The sequence below is a fragment of the Biomphalaria glabrata genome, chromosome 7 (genome assembly GCF_947242115.1).
Source record: "Biomphalaria glabrata chromosome 7, xgBioGlab47.1, whole genome shotgun sequence".
NCBI classification, from domain to species: Eukaryota; Metazoa; Mollusca; class Gastropoda; family Planorbidae; genus Biomphalaria; species Biomphalaria glabrata.
The window spans coordinates 27,089,036-27,102,755 of NC_074717.1; the positions used below are offsets into that span (position 1 = coordinate 27,089,036).

A 13,720-nucleotide genomic window follows, 5' to 3' on the forward strand; every position below is an offset into this window, starting at 1 on the left:
CTCGTGATGGAATATATACAGTACACTAAAATAGATGTAGGCCTACTTACTAACTTAATCCTTTTGACTCCAAGTAGAGCAGCGGTTCTCAACCTTTTTTAGCTCGACGACTACTTTTTTACTATTTCCCACTTAGCGGCGACCCCAGAAACTATTTTCGCTCCTAAGCATAATTAACTATGCTTTTGCTTTTTAAACTCAAAACCCCCTTGCGCTTGGGCAAGTGATGGTTTAGTATTAAAATCTCTCCTAATATAAACAAAATCAAAGCAAAAAATGTCACTTTTAAATTTCGGGGGGGGGGGTTTACACCTGGCTACGCCCATGATGGCTTAGTGTTTTATGTATTACTATTTGACCGGCGGCGTAGCCATAGCATACGCCGCTATTTTGCAGGGCCGGCCTTAGGCCACTGCAACTTATGCTACCGCATTGGACCCCGCACTTTCATAGGACCCGCACTTTCATAGGACCCGCGCAAATTCTAGGTGTATAAATTATTAAATTAAACCATATTATAATTTAAAACAGATTTCCCGCGCCCTCCTGTCGATTTATCAGGAGCTCCTGGAAATCTCCCGAAATTACAAAATATACGAAAAAGTCATTAAAATATACGGAAATATATAGACAAAAAAATTGTCCTTTTGGGGTGTCCATCAATATAGAAAACGTCAATCCTATGCGCGATAAATAAAAAACGGCATTATGCATTAGCCGTAATTGTGTAATCTGGTGAAATAAGCTTATCGCGCCACAAACTAATGAAGAATTACTTAAGGTCAACAATTCTCAAAGACAGATTGAAACATTTGGTAATTATTGCTATTGAGCGTGATCTATGTAGGAAACACTTTTTATGATGGAGGCATACTGTATGACTTTGCCACACGCAAGGCTCGTAAAGTAATTCTGTACGTAGTAAAGAAGAATAAAATGCATAGATGAATTTATTTTCTAATACAAACTCTTAAATTTCAAATATTATCCGCTTCCCTACCCAAACTTGGCCCCGCGAAACCCGTTTCGCATAGGGCCCCACAATGGTCATGTCCGACCCTGCTATTTAGTGACGGGTGAATATACATAGTAGATTACTTGTTCTTTTTCCATTACTTCTTGGTCACAATGATTAAGTCCGGCGCTGCCATTTAGTGTTTGTAAAATGTTTGTTTGTAAAATGTTTTGCATGTTTAGGATGTTCCTTCAGAGTTGAGCGGCCAGGGTTTGATAAATCCAAACGGCAGTCCAGCGCGCAAACCGCACGACCAGGCAGCCATCCGTAGTGACCGGTGAATACTTGTTCTCCCCCACCCCTCATGTTTTTTTGTGGGGTGACTATATATCCGCAGAAATAAGAGAGTGATCTTTCCTTTACTTCTTCTCGTCCAAACTCTTGAGCCATGAAGAGAATTATATATATAGATTATACTTTTCATTCTTCTGTCCTGAAGTGTCTCTAAGTTTAGTGATTTTACTAATGGTGTTACTCTAATTCAGTGATGCCCAAACTACGGCCCGAGGGCCAGATCCGGCCCGCGAAGTGGCTTTAACCGGCCCGCCTAAACATGTTTACAAGCACTTCATTGAGTAGACAAACGTTTCACTAATAAAACAAATGAAACCGATCTTACATAATAGCCATACGTGTGTACGTAGGCCAAATAGTGCTACGGGTTTATAATAAAACTATATAAAATGGTTTATTAATATTTCTTTTTTTTATCTATTCGATGATGTGGCCCGCGACACGAGTGTCGGAAATTAAACTGGCCCGCCGGCCGAAAATGGTTGGGCATCACTGCTCTAATTAAATTGGAAAATTCGTTTTCACTGCTCTATTTTGTATTTGTTCTAGTTTCTTTGTGTTTTCTTGAGGGATCCCAAACAGAGGATGCATATTCCAATATTGGCCTAACTAAAGTTAAATAGTATTTTAGTTTTATAGTCTTGTTTGATTTGTAAAATATTCTTTTAATAAACCCTAATGTTTTGTTTGATTTTTAAAATAATTTCATAAATGATAAATAGACAATGTATTTTCATTTATTATTACACCTAGATAGTTTGAGTTTTTAGTCTGTGTGACTGAACCGTTTAGCCTACCATGAATAAAATAACTAACTTTTATTTGTTAAAGTTTTTTTGTTACTCTTAATCTCATCATGATACATCACATCTCTGCCTGTGGTCCAGCCTTGGTGAGTCTCTCCAACAGTCTCCACATCTTGTCCTCTGCTAGGCGCGTACCGTTGTATTTCTGAAGTGTCCTCATCATCTTTCCCTGGGGTGGGGGTTCAGGCGAGGGCTTGTCTTGTGAAGTGTTGTTTTTTTTTTAAAAGGAAACCTCAGTAGGCCAATTTGTGTTATTCATTTAGCATTTTCATCTTATGATTCGAATCTTAAGCAATAAACAAAAAGTCCGATGTAATCTCACGAATAAAATTCGACCAAGATAGATTTAGAGTCTAGATCTAGATCCCCTCCAAAAAAATTAAAAGGAAAAATGAATGTTTGAAAGTTTATAATCTTGCTACAAAATACAAGATCGTATTATAAAACTATCTACGCATAGGGGCCTACTTCTTTGCATCTAGACCTAGTACACACCCACTTCTACCTGTCAGCCAAGTCACCTGGAGTCACATGACCAAACTACCGACCGGAACCAGGCCAACGACGAGAACGCCATCTCAACTAACCTAGGAAGAGGACGTAAATTTCCGATTTGTCGCAGTTGAGAAGTGTCATAAAAGTGATTCAAAAGTATAAGGATCATTATATTTTTGTGATGTACTTATTGTAAAAAAAAGAAAGGTAAGTTTTATGCACTTTAATTATGGAATTCTATTTTAACCCTACTTTTTTTAATCTGAAAGCAAGAATGCACAATTTATAGCCTAGTTTTAGTTTACAAACTGACTGTGCTTACTGAGTGTGCTACTCGGCTACTGCTACAGTCTAATCCAGATAACACGACAAGTGACCTACTTTTGGTGTCGCGCAGTTCAGCATGTTGACAAGGAAATAACATGAATAAAATTTCTCACGATAACAAATAAACAATGTTAATTATTTGTACACTAGATCTAATTAATTAAAATAATACTTTCATTTTATAAATTTTTCATCTTTATTGTTTAATCATAATATTTAATAGTAAATTTATAAATAGACTTAGATCATTAGACATTAGATGAGTATCTGCTTAGAATTCTGCTAGAATACTCTGACCCCTGCCTCTCTGTCTCTACTAAAGTCTCTAGATTATTTATTAAATATAATTTAAAATATTTTAATATAGATCTAGAATAATCTAGATAGAGAGATTATGATTATCTAATCATTATTTAATAATTATAGATAACTAGATTATAGACATATCATCATACTAGGTCTAAATCTTGAATCTAGAATAATCTAGATAGATCTAGATTCTAGATCTATATCATATAGCCATTTTTTTAATAGCATGATCTAGATCTAGAAATCTAGACCTCTAGTCCAGTCTAAAGTCTAATCTATAGATCTAGTCTAGATATAGATCTTGATTATATTAGATTAGAAATTAGATTATAGAATCTAGATCTACTAGACTTAGACTATAAATCTATATAATATCAGTATATCATATATGCAAATAATCTATATAATATAATTTTCTTCATTGCTCAAGAGTCAAGAGTTTGGACACCACTAAAGGAAAGATCACTCTTTTATTTCTGCAAGTCAGACAGACTAGAGTCACCCTACGAAAAAAAAAAGAGGGGGGGGGGAGAACAAGTAGTATTCACCTGTCACAAAATAGCAGGGCCGGACTTAACCATTGTGACCAAGAAGTCATGGAAAGAAAACAAGTAATCTACTCTGTATTCATCCATCAGATCACTAAAAAGTAGGGCCGGACATACCCATTGTGGGGCCCAATGTGAAACGAATTTGGCTGGGCCAAGTTTGGGTAGGGAAGCGGATATTAAGTGAAAATTTAGAGTTTGTATTACAAAATAAATTCGTCTTTGCATTTTATTCATTCTTTACTACATACAGAATTACTTTACAAGCCTTGCGTGTGGCATAGTCATACAGTATATATCATAATAATTCTGTTTCCTACATAGATCACGCTCAATAGCAAGAATTACCAAATGTTTCAATCTATCTATGAGAATTGTTGACCTCAAGTAATTCTTCATTAGTTTGAGGCACAAGAAGCCTCTTTCATCAGATTCCACAATTACGGCTTATGCGTAATGCCATTTTTTTTATCACGCGTAGGATTGGTGTTTTCCATATTGAATGACACCCCAAAATGACAATTTTTGTCAATATATTTCAGGAGATTTGTATGAGTTTTTAAAAGATGTTAATAATTTCCAGCTATTTCCAGAACTTTTTCTTATATTTTGCAATTTCAGGAGATTTCCAGGAGCTCCTGGTAAATCAACAGGAGGCCAGGGGAAATCTGTTATATAAGTTATAAAATGGTTTAATTTAATAATTTATACACCTAGAATTAGTGCTGTTCCTATGAAAGTGCGGGGCACACTGCGGTCGCATAGATTGCAGTGGCCATGCAAAATAGCTGCGTATCCTACCCTGCCGTCGACTAGTTTTAAATAAATCACTTCACTGAAGTAGTGTTAAATTAAAAACTAGTTTCTAGTACATTATACACAATCTATTTGTAAATTTAGATTCTAGCATTCTGGGATGATAAGAATAATATACATTATATATGTTTATATACTGGTAGGCTATTTAAATATATATATATATATATATATATATATATATGCTGTGTGCATGTGTTTAGATATAGGGTTAGGATTTACTTGGCATTAGAGTTTGGAAAATATCTAAATCTATGTTACATGTATGTAATAAATATATATATATATATAGATAGCTATAGATGTGCAAAAATAACTTGTTGATGCATTAATAACTAAATGTAGGGGTTTGTTAATAAATGCTGAGTCAAGACAGTGCATTATTTTATTTATAGTAAATTGAGTCCAAGATCTTATCTTTTGTAAACTTTTTTTGTGATTGTACAAAAATAATAATAATAAAAAAAAAAGTTTATAATTGCAATAATCTTAAAGATTATTTTCTTGTAAAATTATCTAAAATTTTTAATGTTACTGTAGAATTTTTTTTTTTTTTTTTACAAAGCTCATATCAACTCACTCTCTGTCTGTATGACACTATGATAAAGGGTTTGTACCAGACCACACATTATTTCTCACACACCCATTTGTACACATTATTTCTCCCACACCCAATGTCAGATTAAGCTGAAATTTTGCACAATTATTTCTTTAAAATGACAACACAAGAATCAATAAAAAAAATATCCAATCAAATTAGTAATATTAACTATTGGTAATTAATTATTTTGTTTTTTTCTTGGACAAGGAAAACTAATTGTACTTGACAGATATGGTAGTTGAATTAGTCCCCCTGAAGACTCTTTGAGACTTGAGCGAAACATTTTTTTTTATTCATTTAAAAAAACAATCATATAAACATTCATTTTTTATGTCTTAGTCAATCATGCACATTTAATTACATGACTGTTCCAAACTTATTGATACAACTACACTTAATATAAGCTTTTTTTTTTTTCAAGTATTTTAAAAAATGTTTTTCTGTTTGGTGAATACGTCAGCATGTACTTTTAAGTTTACAGTTTACATCTAATTTACTTGTTTATATTTTTTAAATGACATAACATTTATTTTTTTCCTTCCTGAGAAGATAATGATATGTCATCAGTAGTAGATCATTGACACTAATTAAAAAGTAGTTGGGAAAACCACCTATAGAGATATGATTGTGATAAACGACTTAGATAATAAGGACAGGCTCAGAAAGTAGGGCAAGATTTAGTTTATTTACTTTTTATTGTCACCGGGAAGTTGTAAAAATAAAAACTTCTAAGATGACGCAAACACATTTTCAAGATAATATAACATGATATAGATATTTTCCTACTACATTATTTTTTTTTTATTCTTCCTTTTTAAAACAATTAGTATTTATACTTAATTAGAGCTGATATGCCTGGCATTAAAATGGCTTGTCATATCACTAAAATTTGACATTTCATAATCTGATTAGGGGAAAAAATTATTAGTGCTATGATTTTAATAATTAGTCATTAGTCATTCTGTTCCTTTCCATAGTTTTATTCAACAGTAACATTTAGAGTTGTCTCCATCAAGTTATTTTTCATTATAATGCAAATCCCATTAAATTCTATTTAGCAAAGGATATTTTAAATTAGTCAATTAAGAACCATGAGTTCTATTCCAAAACTTTACCCCTTCTACTACAGCAGCATTGGAGTTTTTTTTGTTAGATTTAAATTTTGATATAACTATAACATGTTTAGCTCTTTGGCCAGAAATTATAATAAATTAAGAATCCACAAGATTAAAAAGAAAAAACAACAAGAATGAATAAAACAAGATTTCTTTGCGTTGGATGAGTTGATGCAGCTATTATTGCTGAATTTGCTCTGCAGCTTCAGACCCTGGTTGACAAATTATCTGCTGCATGCCAATGCAAGACCAAAATACTAGTTTAGAACACAGGCACTACACCTCACAACAAGATAGCCAAGGCAAATGCACTATGTCTTGGCTACAGAAAATAGTATGGGACAATACCTTGCTGACTACCAATACCAGAGCCCTAGTCTGCTGGAAAATTGACATGATTTTCTCAATCAGCCAACTTTAGGAAAAGTGCAGAGAACAAAGCATGTCTTTGTACATCGCATTCATTGACTTGACTAAGGCTTTCAATCTAGTTAGCAGTGAGGCCTCTTTAAAATTTTACAGATAATAGGTTGGCCACCCAAGCTGATAAATGTAAATGTATCCTTTCACCAAAATATGATGGGTACTGTACAGTTCAACGATGCCTGCTCCGAAAGGTTCAGTATAAACAGTGGAGGCATCTATCTCCATTCCAGATTTTATGGCAAATTTCTAAATATTGCCAGACTGAGGACCAAAATTAAAATTAGAACCACCCTCATAAGAGATTTGCTATTCGCGGATGATGCAGCAGTAGTGCCACACTCACAAGAGGAGCTTCAGTCACTATTGTCCCACTTCAATCTGGCCTGTAAAGAGTATGGCCTAACAATTAGCAAGAAGAAAACAAATGATATGGGACCACCTGTTACAGCACCACCCGGCATCCTCATAGAAGATAGCAAGCTGGATGCGGTTAATGAATTCTGCTATCTGGGATCCACAATTCAAGATGACCTGTTTCTAGAAGAGGAGATCAAAAAAAAGGCATAGGGAAGGCTGCCTCGACCTTGACACAGTCTACTGGACCTGTGTGATGAGCAATCTGCTATATGGTAGTGAAACATGGTCAACCTACACTTGACAGGAAAAAAGCTGAATATCTTTCACCCTGATGCTTAAGATAGATTTGTAAAAAATAAGGTGGCAAGATAAAATGAGGAAGTGCTGCGCTGCGAGGAGTATGATGCCAGGACTTCTGTCTAGTAGTAGACACTTTGGCTGGCTTGGACATGTTCTCAGAATGTCACAAGGTCAACTTCCACATGTCATTCTGTATGGTGATCTATCAGAAGGCAGGAGAGCTGCTTGTCACCCACTTATAAGGTATACTGATGTATGTAAGCATGACAAAAGCATTTAAAAAGTGGCACTTGTTGGATCCACATGGAGAGTAAGCATAAAGGAAAGGTCCTGGTTTGCAGATCACATACATACCTGAGGTAGAAAGATGTTTGAAAGTTCAACAGTGCCTGGTGTTTACAGATGCCCAATCTGTAACCACAACTGTGTATCAAGATGTATAATGCCACATATTTGTGATAAAACTAAATGTACTCGAACACATAAATACCCTAAATTATTTTATATATCAGCTAAAATTATAATCAATCAAGCAAAATATAAAAATACTCTTAAAAAAAACAAAGGTTATATAAGGGAAAGATGTGTTACTTACATTATATCTCTAAAAATGTAGAAATTATTTCTTTTTTTTATTATCAAAATAATTTATTACCAATCTTTAATTGATTCATGTTTTGTTTGGTATAATAAATAATTGCTTAATGTTTCAACTTGATCTGATAAAGTGTGTGGGAGAACTAAAGTGTACAATTATCTAATGGGATTAAAACCTACATAGTTATCCATATCTGTGAAAAAAAAACAACAACTGAAGGATTAATTTCCCTTGTTGGCATCAAACAAAATAATTAATTCCCAGTAAGTAATTGACTAATTGGTTAATATATTTTTTTTTTTAAATTGTATTCACCATTGAATAATTGCGTGCATTGTTTCAACTTGATCTTAGAAAGGATGTTGGAGAAATAATGTGTTCAGACTTTTTACCAGTATGTCAGACAGAGTGAGTGGATATAAGTTTTGTAACAAGAAAAATATGAAAACTACTTTTTTTTTTTAAAACAAACCTTATATTAAGTGTAATTATATCAATTAGTTTGGAGAAAGTAAGGTGCATCTTGGTGAAGTTTACAGTGATAGCTTGAAATGTATTTAATATAAAAAAAATATTGTACAACTTGATATCAAACTTGAAAGTTCAAGCCAATACACTAAACATTGTGGTAGCTTATGAAAATAATGTTTCTTAGCTATCTATTGTTAGTTTCAAACTTTTAAGTGACAAAATATAGAGGGGACTAAGTCATCTTGTATCACCACATCCATCAAGTACAATTTCTTTCCTTTATTCAATACCAAACAAAATAATTAATTGCCTAATTGGTTTATTTTAAAAAATGGATTCTTGTTTTTTCAGCTACAAGAAATAATTGTGCAAAGTTTCAACTTGATTCGAGAATTGGTGTGGGAGAAATAACATGTTCAAACTCTTTACCAGACAGATAGACAGAGTGAGTGGATATAAGCTTTAAAAACACTTTTGGACTTAAATTTAAACAAAACTTTGACACCATTTAGTAGTACACTTAGATCCATGATGCAATACATTATATATAGATATCTTTGGTGAAAGCTTTCAAAAAATCTTAGTAGCTTTTTGTATAGAATCCTTGTTTCAGATCCATATAGAAAGGTTGACACTGGTAGACACTGATTTTTGTAGGCTGGCAGAGGGATTTATTTTGGCACACTCTCACATGGGGGCATCTAAAAATGTGAGTTTTAAAAGTGTTATTTCAATTTGAATCAATATTGAAATGTTTATGCAATGCTTCTAGATCTAATTTCTCTCTCTATCTATTTTGCTATTAAAAAAAGAAAACAAAAATCAATACTTCATTTAGAGTTAGAATAAACCTGCACATTTGTCACTGTCACCATGCAGTTGGGAGTAAGTAAACAGCTAATTGTTTCATTAATTTGATAGTAATTAACTTGTCGATGTTCTATTATAACAACTCATAAAAAAACTAACAAATAACTAGGAATTTCATTATTGAAAAGATGTTTTAGATATTTTGTACTGAGTCATCACATCTAGGTCTAACTGTGTTAGGCATTTTTTTTTTTTACCATAAGAATTTAATCAGCTTAATGCATCTGTTTGTAAGTGCGGTCATATTGTATTTAAATGTTACATTAGCTGATGTCATGCTTTGCTATGTAGAAATAGTTAGTAATCTTGATTATTTTGCAGGAACATTTTTTTTTTTTCATCCTATATCTCCTCTCTCACATAATACACTTTTGTCAAAGTGATTACTGTAACTCTTTGCCTTGTTTCTCTCATGCAACACTAGTACAGAGACAACCATTTCCACAATTTAATCATCACATCTTACATTTCCCAGTTAGTTGTAGGCAATATCCATGCTTCACCTAGTTGAAATAGTATTTTGCAGCTATTATTATGATATGATATATTTATATGACCTCTAGATGATATTGATAAAAGGTTTGGCATCACTGTCTTTTATAGCATTCCATTTGATACTATAATAAATTAGTCTACACAAAAATAAATGTCTATACAGCTATTTCATATTGGGGGGGGGGGAACGAAAATATATTCATTTTGTTATCAATAGTGACATTGCTCTTTTCGACCATATTCAATCTGTAATTAATAAAAAAAAAGGTAATAGGCTTTTTGTTTCAGAATTTGGCCAATGTACTCAAATATATAAATAGATAGATACAATTGTGAGTTTACATAACCAAAAGTACAATGTTTTAGATTTTTATTAAAGTATGCGAATAAATATTTGTATTTAACCGTTAAATGTATCAGAATGAAACAATAAAAAAAAAAACAGCCATCACTTTGGGCCCCAATCTCAATTTCAAAGAAATAAAGAAAATGCCTATGTATTAATATAAGTAAATAACTTTGTAAAATTTCAAATTTTAATAATACTAGGTTGGAAAAATAGTAGCAAATCAGAGTGAGGCAGGGCTAAGGATTTCATATAGTGAGATATTTTCTTGTCACAGTTAAACTAAAAAAATGCATTAATTTTATAGATCTAATATAGAGGTGAGGAAACATTTAAAAAGGAAAAGTACAATACATTAGTAAACAAGGTATAATAGATCAATATCTACAGGAGTATAGAGTGACTAACTACAGCGACTGATCTGAACACAATCTGCCCTTATAGCCATGTGTTTTCCTTGTTCCTTTGAAGTTTGGCTAATTGATATGGACATTTCAAAACCTGGTTTGGTCTACCAATTATATAGTTCAGCGATGCCCATGCCCACCCTTATTTGGTCTGCGGGACATTTTAATTTTCGGCATTTGTGTCGCGGGCCATATCACCAAAAAGAGAAAAAATAAAATAAATATACAATAAGCTATTTTTAATAGTTTTAATTGTGGACCTACTTACATAAATTAATGTGATGCTTGAAGTTTATCCAAATTCATTTTTTTAATATCTGGCTGCATAGATAAAACACCAACTCGGAGCACTGAATCTAGATGCTCATCCGTGAGGCGATTACGTCACATGGTTTTCGCCCGTTTCATCATTGAAAAAGTTTGTTCACACAAATCAGTGCTTGAAAACATTGTGATCATCCTTAGCGCTTGTTTTCGAAGATTTGGGAAACGCTTCTGCAGGTAACATGGAGTAGAAGTCTGGATCACTTTAAATTTGTCAAGCAGGAATGTCTGGCTTTGTAAGTCAATCAAGTTCCAGTTGCCGATCTCTCTGGGCACTTGACACATCGGCAGCCAACGGATTTTCAAAAAGACTGATTTCATTTTTTAAATCCACAAATCTTTCACTGAAATTATCCATCAAAAGCCTCAAAACTTGGATCATTCTTTTTTTTTTTTTCGGAGAAGACATATTAAAACTCATTTTGTAGAGTGGTTGGAAAGTGGACAAGATGCATCCTTTCCGCCTGTTGAATGAAAAATTGCAATTTTGTTTGGAAAGCGCTTATGTCTGAATACACATGCGAAATCGATGTCTTTCCTTTGTAGTTCATCACATGGTCCAGATTCAAAACCTTTCCACAGAGATTTTTTGTTGGTGAATGATGCAGTGAAGCCGCAGGGGTTCAGTTCCATTTGGCTCAACAACGTTTTAAATAACTCTTGCTGTCAGTCCGCTGTGACATCCAACCATATTTCTAGTGCCATTAGTAGTCACTCCAACTAATTTATTCCAAGGAAGAGCAAGGTCCTCTATGATTGACACTTCTTTGAACAGGTCTTCTCCAGTTGTAGTCCCATGCATGCTCCGCATAGCTGCTAACTCCTCTTTTAATACAAAATTGCTGTTTGTACCGCGAATAAATACCCAGAGTTGCGCGGTATCAGTTGTGTCAGTGGACTTGTCAGCGGCAATAGAAAACATTTCGAATTCTGCTGCCCTGTCTTTTAATTGTGAATGGAGATTTTCACGCATATCTTCAACTCGCCGTGTAATTGTCATGCGAGAAAGGCTGACAGCTTCTACTGCATTACTTCTTTTCAGGACACAGTTCTACCATCACTGCTAGCAAGCACTTTTTTTTTTTTTACATATTCGCTATGGGAAAAAGACTTCATGACTCTACTTAAGATCTGAGCAACTCTGTAACTGGCCCTTATCGCCGACTCATTTTCTTGTCTCTTTTTTGTGAAATATTCTCGTCAATTCCCAATCTCTAGTTGTAACTTGGCAATCTTGTCTTCGCGGCCCAAACCAAGAATGCCACCATTTGTGTTTATGTGTTTGGTTTCATAATGCCTTTTAATGTTATGTTCTTTAAAAACAGCCACACTTTCTTTACAAATCATGTTGGCTTACTATCACATTCCACAAAAAAAAGTAAAGATCTGTCCAACTTTTCTTGAAGGTTTCTACATTCAGAGTCCACTTCGTTTCTCTCCCATTTCATTCAATCACAAACGTTAAACACTACGGTACCAATTGCTTTGATATCAAAAGAGCACGACCCAAAACGATGCATTAATGATACTCTGTGTTGCACCCACAAGGTGTCAAGGAAAAAGCTAGCTCAAGACAGTAGCGGAATTTTCCAAGAATTACAAATAGCTGTTTTATCGTCATAAAAAAACAAAACAAAAAAAAAAACACTTGTGTTCTTACAAAAAAAAAAATTACTATGACTATTAGAATATCAAACCCAAAGATGGAATTCACCAAAGAAAGAGTGAGATTCCTAACTTAAAGAGAATATTTTTTACATTCTAATTTTTTACATTTTTTCCCAATGTTTTCGCGGGCCGGATAGAAGCACATCGCGGGCCGGACCTGGCCCGCGGGTCGTAGTTTGGGCATCGCTTATATAGTTTATTCACTCACACCTAGAGACAGCGATGTGATAGAAAGATTGTCATATGATATATATTATTTTTAGATTGCTTAGTATGTTTTTTAATATTGGCCTAAAAGGGAATAAATAAATTGTAAGGTAACTTCAAAAGCTAGGCTTCAGTCATATTTCCTTTTGCATTTTGATCAGAGCAGTCTCCATTGTAGAAACAATGTTAACATCTTAGTGTATAGTAGTTATAAATATTCACTTTATTAAAAAAAAAAGCTTCTATCAGCTGACTCTGTCTGTCTGGTGAAAAGTTATTTGTCCCACTCTCCCAATCTCGGATCAAGTCCCACTTTCCCAATCTCGGATCAAGTCCCACTCTCCCAATCTCGGATCAAGTCCCACTCTCCCAATCTCGGATCAAGTCCCACTCTCCCAATCTCGGATCAAGTCCCACTCTCCCAATCTCGGATCAAGTCCCACTCTCCCAATCTCGGATCAAGTCCCACTCTCCCAATCTCGGATCAAGTCCCACTCTCCCAATCTCGGATCAAGTCCCACTTTCCCAATCTCGGATCAAGTCCCACTCTCCCAATCTCGGATCAAGTCCCACTCTCCCAATCTCGGATCAAGTCCCACTCTCCCAATCTCGGATCAAGTCCCACTCTCCCACTATTGTGTCTTTTACCAGACAAAACACAAATCAATAAAAACATTACAAATTAGATAATAAACTATTGGGGAAGCGGGGGTGGTTGAGCTTCCGAACCGGGGGTTCTGGGTCGAATCCTGGTGAAGACTTTTTAATTTTGGGATCCTTGGGCACCTCTTGAGTCCATCCAGATGTAATGGGTACCTGACATTAGTTGGAGAAAAGTTGGTGGCAATTAATTTTTTTTTTTTTGGTATCTCGAAAAAACGGGAAGAAATTGTTATTGACTGATAAGGTGGTATAAGTTAAATTA

The 13,720-nt window shown here is 34.2% G+C and overlaps 1 protein-coding gene across 3 annotated transcripts in view; it reads left to right on the top strand.

Moving 5' to 3' along the window:
• Positions 1-2,655: 2,655 nt before the first annotated feature.
• LOC106070447 (protein phosphatase 1 regulatory subunit 16A-like) overlaps positions 2,656-13,720 on the top strand; it is a 47,168-nt gene continuing 36,103 nt past the window's right edge. The window contains exons 1-2 of one of the 3 annotated variants that reach the window (XM_056034843.1): positions 2,656-2,817; positions 9,092-9,187. The gene's annotated coding sequence lies outside the window, so the exon portion shown is untranslated. The remainder of the gene's footprint in view (positions 2,818-9,091; positions 9,188-13,720) is intronic. The other 2 variants (XM_013230362.2, XM_013230374.2) reach the window with 2 other exon arrangements.